This window comes from Orbicella faveolata, unplaced genomic scaffold (assembly GCF_042242905.1).
Source record: "Orbicella faveolata isolate gen_17 unplaced genomic scaffold, um_ofav_v1 contig_35, whole genome shotgun sequence".
NCBI classification, from domain to species: Eukaryota; Metazoa; Cnidaria; class Anthozoa; order Scleractinia; family Merulinidae; genus Orbicella; species Orbicella faveolata.
The window spans coordinates 23008017-23018318 of record NW_028301564.1 but is presented as its reverse complement, the minus strand read 5'-3'; the positions used below and the strand labels follow the sequence as shown (position 1 = coordinate 23018318).

At 40.0% G+C, this 10302-nt stretch overlaps 1 pseudogene across 1 annotated transcript; it reads left to right on the top strand.

Moving 5' to 3' along the window:
• The first annotated feature begins 7650 nt into the window (after window positions 1-7650).
• On the top strand, window positions 7651-10302 carry LOC149103937 (uncharacterized; annotated as a pseudogene). The gene is made up of 2 exons (XR_016201732.1): window positions 7651-8404; window positions 9127-10302. The product of XR_016201732.1 is annotated as an uncharacterized LOC149103937 (transcript).

Sequence of the window (10302 nt, the reverse complement as noted above, 5' to 3'; positions counted from 1 at the left end):
GCCCCGTTCTGTTGTACTGTAAAGTTTGCAAGGTGGCCAAGAGTGCGCGAAAGGCAATTGCAGAAAAAAACAATGTTACAGACGACCTTTTCTTTCTAAGGTCCGTTCCAAACGCCTCTCCATTCATGTGCCCAACCTAACTGGTGAGTTAAGCAAGGCAGAAGAGCGGCGTTTGAATCAGTTTGGTTCGGCAGGTTAGGTTTGGTGCGGCAAACAACATTAAATTCGTAAGGGTCTGTCGCACTATGCGACGTTGGAGCGGCAGCTGATTTATACCGCGTTCTCTTTATGTGTCGAACCTAATGCAAAAATTACTGTAATGAATTTTTCATATAACGGGACTCGTGATTGGCTCAAAATTGAGTGGCGTGACCAGTCATGCATGATGCTCGAAGTCGTCGCTAAAAACAGAGACAACAAAGTATGCCTTCAATTTATGAGAAACGGGACTGTATAAGCAATTTCCTTCAGCGCAAATTCATATTTTGCTCTTTCTTCGTGATAATAGGCCAGCTTATGAAATTTCCCTTTAACAAGTCGAATTAAGTCGAATTAAGCAATTTGGTAGATGCAGTCCACCCTTGGCCTAATTTGCGTAATTTGTGGTTATAAGCTTGTCATCGCAGTGTGCTAATCATAATTTACAAGTCAGCGATGCAGGCCAATGTTTTGTTTATAGTGCTGAAGATACAAAATGAAAATCAACTTAAGGGGAAGACTTCTGCGATTATAAGAGTCTGGAAAAAACGTGTCTCTCAGGGTTTTCCTCGTGAGATGTCTATAAACACTCTATCCAAGGCTACGAAAGTTGAGGCTCCTGAGGTCAATCGTCTGATTGGTTAGCTAACTCCCAGTTCTTTCGTGAATCGTCTTTGGATGACTAAACTATAATTATTTATACTTGTGCTTGTGTTTGTCCTAATTTTAAAAAGTTAGTCTAGACTTCAAATAATCTGACTCAGTTTTAAACGGCGTATCTGTGTCATGTTATTGGGATCCAACTACATTTTTCTTGTCGTGTCTGCATTGTTTAAACAAGCCCTTCTCTAATAATATGACATACTGAACCAATTTAGTCAATAAAGTTATCATCTAGTTGACTTTTGATTTGAGCATTACAACCCGCAACTACTGTTATCAGAATATCCCCAAAAATGGATCAAGACCAATTTTGTGTGGAGATAGCCGCCTGTGAGGTTTCGTGACTACATGCAGGACACAGTTGGATAAGCTCTGTAAATCGGAGTTAATGGCTTGTGTCTGTTCATGTGAAGTTGTTAGATCCACTTGCAAATTTGTCCAAGACTTTACAGGCATACTTAAATCATTAGCAATCAGGTGAATTTGCGTGGGAGGGACCGTGGATTGTCCAATAAGAAGGGTCGTGTTTTTAAATACGTGCGTGACTTTGCAAGAGCTCATCGTTGCCCACTGAGTTGAAGGAAACGAAAATATTCAATAAACGAAACAGACAAAAGAGCTACCTGCATTCACAATCATAACAATTAAAATGCTTTGTACGTGATCACCGAATTGGAAAGCGTTCGTTATTGATAATGCAGAAATCGAACCAACCGTATCTATCCTACATGAGAGCTCCGTACGTTCGGCAAGTTTTTCCCAAGTCAGAGAACTGCACTCTGTTGTTTGGTTCTTAGTCAAAATTATACCATAAACACTCCTTTGCATCTTTAAACAGTGAAATCGCGCGGGCGGAGCAGGAAGGCTTGATATTGATGCTTGTTATAATCAAAATAGAGTTTACTCCTCGCTGTATTATGTCCCAAGAAATTCAACTTCGACCTTCTGTTGCTATTAATAGTCAGACCAATAAGCAATGAGTCGATTCAGTCCACCCGGCCGTTAGCTTAATTTGCATAATTAGTTTTTGTGGTTAAAGTTTGTCATCGGAGTGTGCTAATCAGTTTAAAAGTCCGTGATGCTCGCCAATGTTTTGCTTATAGCGCTGAAAATAACAAAGGCTTTCTTGGTAGGGATTGACTACAGGCTTTTCTTCATGGGATTTCTGTAAACACTCTGCCCAAATCTACTAAAGGTGAGGCCTTTGATGTCAATAATCAGAGATCAGTGACCTCATGTGCAGGTTTGACATTCCGCCCCAACTCCTGCGCGAATCTCCTCGGGTTAACTAGCCTAAAACTATGTATACTAGCGCTTGTGTTTGTCCTAATTTCAAACGTTTTGTCTAGACTGGCAACAAGTAAACTGACTCTTAAACGGTGTGTCATGTTATTTAGACCCAGCTATGTTTTTCTTATCTTGTCTGATTTATTTTATATATTGAACTGAAACAAGACCTTCTCTGTAATGACACGCTGAACCAATTCATGTACTCATTATAGAGCGGACGTTTCGATTTGAGCATTTTGACCCGTAAATTACTATTAATACAGTTTCACCATAATGGACCTATTTCAATTTTGTGAGGAAATAGTACCCTGTATGTTGTAAGATTTAGTGACTGCATGGCAATCAAATTCAAACACTAAACAACAATATTCTAGCATGCATCACTGGCAAATATGTCGTGAAGCGGAAATCTGCAGAATTCCTAACTTCTTCGAAATCTTAAAGAAGGCCATTCACTTCAGACAAGTTGTCAATTATGTCATGAATATCATTTCTTGATTTAGTAGCCATCGTGTAAGCTGTCAGGTGTTGGATTGCGGCTGCCGTTCGTGAGTCCCTTTTTTGGCGCCGTTAGATTAGCTCTGTAAATCAGAATTTCAAATGAGGTCTGCCTACTCTTTTGATGTTCAAAAGAGCAAATGTTGTAGGATCCAGATGCAAATTCCAGTGTAGATATATAGTTTAATTATAAGAACTCAGTAAATTCGAGGGAGGGACCTTGGAAGATTCGTAGCAGAAGAACCGTGTTTGTAAATAACTGTGTGACTTGAACAAAACGTACGAAAGGGATATCTGTCTTAAAAATCACGACAAGTGGAATTCTTTGTTTGTAATAACTGAATTTGCAAGCGTTTGTCACTGCTAATGCCGAAATCTGTCCAACAGCAAAGCCTACATGGAGACGTGCAGTGTTCATTTAAACTGTGCATTAGCTGTAGAAAAACTGCTAGAAAACTGAAAATGTTTGTTCTCTCCGAAGACGCCTCAGTTAGAAGCATTCTCCTGGTGATTAGCCCAAGGGCTTTGTCGTAATATGTTTTGCATACTCCGAGAGCTATACTCTAGCTTTTGATTTTCGGTTAGTCAAAATAATACCACAAACAATCCTTTCTACCTTCAAACAATAATAATAATCAATATTTAAACAGGGTGACCCCTTCAGTCGCAGGACTGGTATCAACGGGGGCCCTGTATAACGTAAAATAAAAAGAGCATGTATAAATAATATATATCTATAAAAAAAACTAACTACTTTAAAAGATACGCTGAAATGTTTAAAAAATTTAAAAGCTTAAAAAGGTAATAGCGTTCTCATAAAAATTGGATATAGAATTGAAAATGTTCTAAAAAATAACCTAAGAAAAAAAATCGGAGATAGCCTTGAAACGTTCCTTAGGTGGTAAAATCTTTATGTTCGTTGGAAGGCTATTAAATGTGCATGCACCATGATAATAAAAAGACTTTTTAGCGACATCTAAATGAAATTTAGGAAGTATAATGTCAGCGATTGACGATCTAGTGCATCTGTTAAAAACATGTTGGTTGTCGCTCTGGCAGCGTAACAGGAAATAGTCTTTAAAGTATAGAGGAACTTCTCCGACCAAGCACTTGTTAACTAACAGTGCACAGTGCTTTTCCATGGTTTTTGTAAGAGAGGGCCAGCGTAGGTTCTCGAGTATTGTTTCCGTGGCTATGTCAGGTTTAAAACCGTATACGATTTTCGCAGCTCGTCGTTGCAGGCGTTCAAGAGTCTTTCTGTTAGTGCTTCCCAGAGGGCAAAAGCACGTATCACAATAGCTTAATATCGGTAGCACCGTGGACAAATAGATCTTATTTGCTGCTTCCGTGGTTAAACAACCTCGTAATCGTGACAGGAGGCCAAGTCTGCTAGCAACTTTTGACCTTAAATAGCTTATGTGATCGTTGAAAGATAAACACTCGTCTAGCAAGACTCCTAGGTACTTGAACGACTTTACTTGGTTGACTTCCTTTCCTTCCATGCAAAGCGGACTATGAGATTCAGATCTGACTAACCTCTGCCGAGTTCCAAATAAAACATACTCAGTTTTCTTTAGGTTGAGGAAAAGACCGTTTGCTGTTAACCAGTTAGAGACGTTATTGAGATCAAGGCTTAAGTTCAGCTGTAGTTGATCAATGTTTGAAGCAGCAGTAAAAATAACGGTGTCGTCGGCATATAACATAACACTAGACAGACCAACGGCCAAAGGAAGATCGTTTATGTAAAGAATAAACAAGAGAGGCCCTAACACGGAACCTTGAGGTACTCCGCTACTGATGTTGGCGGCAGAAGAAAGGTGATTTTCAATGGACACTCTCTGAGTCCTGTTAGTGAGATAACTCTCAAACCACGAGAGAGGCTGGTCTTGAATTCCATATCTGTACAACTTGTTTAAAAGACCGTCATGAGGAACAGTATCGAAAGCCTTTTTCAGGTCAATAAACACTGCCCCCGTCAATAGCCCTTTGTCCATATGACCACGAATTTTATCTGTAAGGAAGGTAACGGCCAACTGAGTTGAATGATTTGCGCGAAACCCCGATTGATAAGGCGAGAGAAGAGAGTTTTCTGATAGGTAGCTATGTAGCTGATGGAAGACAGCTTTCTCCAGAATTTTCGACAAGATCGGTAAAATTGATATAGGCCTGTAATTGTCCAGATCATCTTTGTTTCCAGATTTGAACAAGGGTACAACCTTTGCTTACTTCCATTCAGACGGGACTGCACCAGTTTCAATAGAAAGATTTATCAAATGTTTTACACAGTCAGCTATCACAACTGCGCTGTCCTTTAAAAGTCTAGCAGGTAGACCATCTAGACCTGTAGCTTTCTTGAGTTTTAGGCATTTAAGTTGCTTAAGCACAAACGGTTTACCCACTGCTGTGAACTCAAAATGATTCTTTGTAAACAGCTCCTCGGTTGTAGAATTAAAAACTGGTCTTGCATACCGGGATGATTCAAATAACTTGTTCACAACAGAAGTAAAGTAAGTGTTAAACAATTCTGAAATGCTTTGTTTATCAGTAACAATCTTGCCCTCTGCCTTGATACAGGTCGGAATAGATTTCTGTTTCGTGTCCGGCATTATTTTCTTCACAGACCTCCAGAAAGATTCAGAATCGCCGCTGTTCTCTTCAAGTAGTGATCTACTATAGCTTTCCTTAGCACGTTTAATCCTTGCACTGACTTTGTTTCGGAGTAATCGATATGCGGCCAAATCGGTGTCTAATTTTGATCTACGATATTTCTTGAGACTGGCATCCCGAGCTCTCATCATCTGTTTGATTTCCAGTGTAAGCCATGGACAATTACGTCCTCTAACTTTTTTGTCGATTAGTGGAGCATGTTTGTCACATTCAGCCGTAAAGTTGCATTTCCACAAAGACCAGGCTTCTTCGACGTTAGTCGAACTCAACACATCATCCCAGGGGATTTTCTTCAAATCACTGCAGAAATTAGTTGGATCGTATTTAGCATAATTCCTGCACTTTATCACACGAGGTTGTTCTTTGAAGTTATTTATCTTTCGAACTGAAATTAGCATATCATGATCACTCAGACAGGATTCAGCAACTACGGCTCGAGAAATGTTTCGTGGATTTGTGGTGGCAAACAGGTCAATAAGTGTAGCGGTGGTTGACGTAGACCGTGTTGGTTCATTAATCAACTGTGTTAAACCAAAGGTTTTAAAAATCTCTTTCAACTTTTTGGTTTCAGAGCTTGGTTTCTTAGGCAAATAATCACAGTTGAAGTCCCCGTTTACAATAATTTCTTTTCCCTCAGCCACGGCAGAGTCCAGGCTGTTGTAAAAGCGAGCCAAATAATCTTCGTCAGGCTGGCTATCTGACTCTGAAGGTGGCCGATAAAATGTTCCAAACAGTATGCTTTTTGATTTAGGCAGAAAAATCTCAATCCAAACAGATTCATCAATCTCGAGGTCAGATCGGCGCACAGCATTAATTGACTCACTGACAAACACTGCTACACCGCCTCCTTTCCTCACCAATCTATCTCTTCTAAAAAGTGTAAAGCCAGGCAATGACACTTCTGCATCCGAAATGTTACTGTTGAGCCATGTCTCAGTTAAAGCTATGATGTGAATTCGTGGACTTTGCGTTATGAAAACACGAAGTTCATTTAACTTCTTCCTCAAGCTTCTGATGTTTTGATGGATGAACTTAAGACCACGCAACTTTAGGGTAACATCAGATGTTGCTGGTACAACAAAGCTATCGTTTAGACTGTCATCGAACTGTTGCTCAGCAGAAGATGGAACTGAGCAGAAATGACAAGTCGAGCCAGATTCAAAGTTCGCATCCAGGCATTTTAAATGGAAGCGCGATTTGCATAAAACGCAAAATCCAAAAGCCTGATTTCTTCTGACCGTCTTGAGACACCGAGGACAGGTTATTTTAGTGGAAGGTCCAGGATTCACGGAGATATCATTGCACTGAAGCAGTAAACTTGCAAGAAGAACAGATCTTGTAAGCCTGACAAGCTGAACCTTGGCGACAGGAGTGAGGGAAAATCCAAAATGGCGCCCACTAGAAGTTTTCTTTCTCACGGGCTGCTCAAAACCGACGAAAGAAGAGAGCTCCTGTCCAACAGCCAACCCAGAGCTATTGACTTCTTGGTTAACCAACGGTGTAAGACATTTAGAATTAGAAAGATCCCTTGTAAACACGAAGACGAGTAGAAGAAGAACGCCGCTTCGCATCACACGACATACCGCCATGTTGTCTCTCTACAACCTGGTTTTCTCTACAACCTTGGTTTTCAATGGTTTATCTCTGAATGTTCGAGGGTTAAACAAGACGATCTAGCGACGTCAAATATTTCGATGGCTGCATCAGCAAAAACCGGATAATAGACACTGAAATAGCGCGAGCAAAGCAGTAAAGCTTGATATTATCACATATCTTTAATTTTAAATTTTTTCTTGGTAATGTATTCTTGTTATAATGAAACGTTTGATTTCTTTATACTGGTGATCACATGCATTACTGCAATTCTGCCAGCAATTGTTCATTAGGTACCATCAACAAAAAAGTTTATGAGTACATCATTTTCTTTAATACCCTTACGGTTTCAACGGTTTCAAGGAGCCTAAATCCCAGTGACGAGTATGTAATAATTCCTCAAGTTAAATTATTCTGGATTATTCTTCTTGATCCTTCTTTACGGTCCGCTGCTAGGAGGAACTGCGAAGCATGAAATCCTGTGCCAATCTGTTACCGACAGGCATCAGACACATGCACATTCTTGGGGATATATTTAGTCATGAAAGTCTTTGTTAATAAAGAAGATGATTGTTACACATTTGGCAAATCGAAAAAATTGAACCAAAGCAAAACTCACCTCAGTGACGAAATATGTAGTTGGCATAATCGGCAACGTATGCATGACCAAACGCGACAACACACACTCGTTTACATCTAAGCATGACACCTCACCACCAACAACAAAAAACTGATCTAAATGGGTGTCAAAGTTTGCATGACTCGTATTCAGAAGTGCATAGCAGTGGATATTGGGTACCCAACGTATCACGTTGCAATAGACCAATTTCGATATATTAAAATTCAGCCTTAAACAATAGACCTCAGCACGAGGCTCTGGGGAATAACTACAGAGTTTGTGGGCTTTATTCCCCAGAGCCTCTTGCTGAGGTCTATTGTGTTAAGCTGAATTTTAATATATCGAAATTGGTCTATCATTACGTGTAATTTTATTTTGCATTTTGTAGCAAGTGAGTGATGGAAAATGAAGAAGAGCACTTGACAGACGAGGAACGTGATACCACACACAAAGTTAAAAAGAGAACAATTTTGGCATTCGGTGTCATTGGTTTCCTGGTAGATTTCTTTTTCAGCATCAGCTTAAGTGCCGCTCAGGACATTTTAGAAGCCACCAAGATACCTACATCAGTTGTTTTACTAGCTGCATCTGGCCCCGCGTGTCTTACAACTGCAGTTTATCCGTATTTTTTCTAAAGGATCTCAGTTTCTGTGTCATGTTGTATTACCTTCAGCCTATCCGTCACTGGAATGTTGATTACGTCCCTTGCTGATGATCCAGTCATTAAAGTAACTGGACTATGCTTGGTGTCATTTGGAATCGGCGGCACAGAGACCGTGTTTTATCCTTTAACATCTTTCTATGGAGGTAGTACAATAAACAGCTATGCTCTTGGTTCCGGAACTTCGTTTTTGGCAGCGCCTTTATCGTACATAGGTAAACATTGTTAACTAAATCCTAAGCATGGTATGGAAGCTCTGTGAGGGGTGTTAATGAATGAGAGCGGCTTGGATGAGGGGAGGAGTGGGGAGTTGGAGTCAGTGGACTAAACGTACCCGGAATGATATCAAAATTATGAAACTAAAAAGTGTTTAAACGATAATGACCCCGGGAGGCATTTTGTTTTGTTGACTGTTTTACTTCTTTCTTGAAGTATCAATCAGAAACAATCTTACCTTACATGGGTAAGACTGACTGCCTCAGTCGCATTAGTGTAGGGTTTTAGCGTAGGGGATTTGTTTTGTTATTTTCTTTTTCTCAGTTCAAGTCAGCTTAAGTTGTTTTATCTGAATTCTCTCACCATCCTTGAAGCCGTTGCCATTTGTACGTTGGATTTGTGTTCTCAATTCTGGTGGTTTATCATTGAATGCGGACTGCAAAACATACACAGAACCGAGAGTAATGTTTAACATCTGTAGCTGGAGACATATTTTCAAAACTCTCTACTTCCTTTGGCTTAAATTTTTAAATGCTATATATCGGCTTTTTTATTATTTCTACAGTGAGGTAAATGAGAGCATCATTTATCAAGTTTATAAGACAAAACGAAGCCAAACGGTTTGTACATGATCGGGTGGTAGATGTAGATATCAAGATGAAAACACTTTTCTTTATTTCTATCTCTATGAAGTTTGACTTGCCTTGTCCTTTGTTCACAGGCTTGACAATGTTGATTTGTTTGTCTCCGAAAATTTCGCTTCTTCTCGTCACAACCTTATGGATCTTGCTTCCTATTTCATACATTGCATTGGAGGAACCAAGCAACAGCAATCATTCAAATCATCACCCGAAGTCATTGAAAGAAATTCCTTACAGCCCACTTGAATCGAATTCCAGTGATGATGCTTCCAAAACAAGACTCTCCATTATTAAAATGTTATCACTACTATGGCAAACAGAGCCTCTTTTTATTGGGTTATTTGTGAGCAACTTTTGTAAACAACTGCTCGTCAGTGGTGTGATGACGACAATGGAGTTTTCAAATGTTTCAGTAACTCCAAGAAATCAGTATCTGCTGTACGTGTTGGCGTCGGGGATTGGTGACCTACTTGGCAGACCATACCTTGGCTACTTATCTAACTGTGGTATCGCAGATAAGTTTTCCATCAGGAAACCATGGTTTCTTTCTTTGCTTAATGTTTTTATTTTGATCTTCATGGTGTTTGTTTCTTGGTTTCGTTTCGGGTTTCTGTCTCATCTTTATATTGCTGCTGCCGTGCCTTTACTCAACAGTTTTCTGTTGGGGATAGTTTTCGTCAACAGTTTCCAATTTGCCGGTGAAGGTTTGAGTGTGGTAGAAAAGAGGTTTTGTCTAGCATTCCTGACGGGTGCATTATGGGCCGCAAGTCTGGCTGTTGCACTCATCGGTTTGATCGTCGAGTATCAGTTACGAGAACACTGTGAGTACACTTTTGAAGACGTCGCTTGTTTTACAAGATCGCCCACCGCATGGGATCCGTCTGCGTCGTGTGTCCTCTAGCTATCAAATGAAAAAAGTCTTATGTCCGTTCTGTTTTGCTGTAAAGTTTGTCTGAAAGCGAAAAGTGCGCGAAAGCCCATGAAATGGAGACAAAAACTAGCCGCGAAAACGACTGTTTCTCTCCACCCAGGGTAAAAAAAAAAAAAACTCGTTTCCTATCCAAACACTCACTCTACAACAGCAAGAACTTGACTATGGCTTTATTAACAGCGATAAACCGATATTTCTGTGTTGCACGTACGAGAACACTGTGTATACATTTTTGAAGACGGTGCTTGTTTTACAAGATCGCCCACTGCATGGGATCCGTCTGCTTCATGTGTCTTCTAGCTAACAAATTAAAAGTGTTACAACA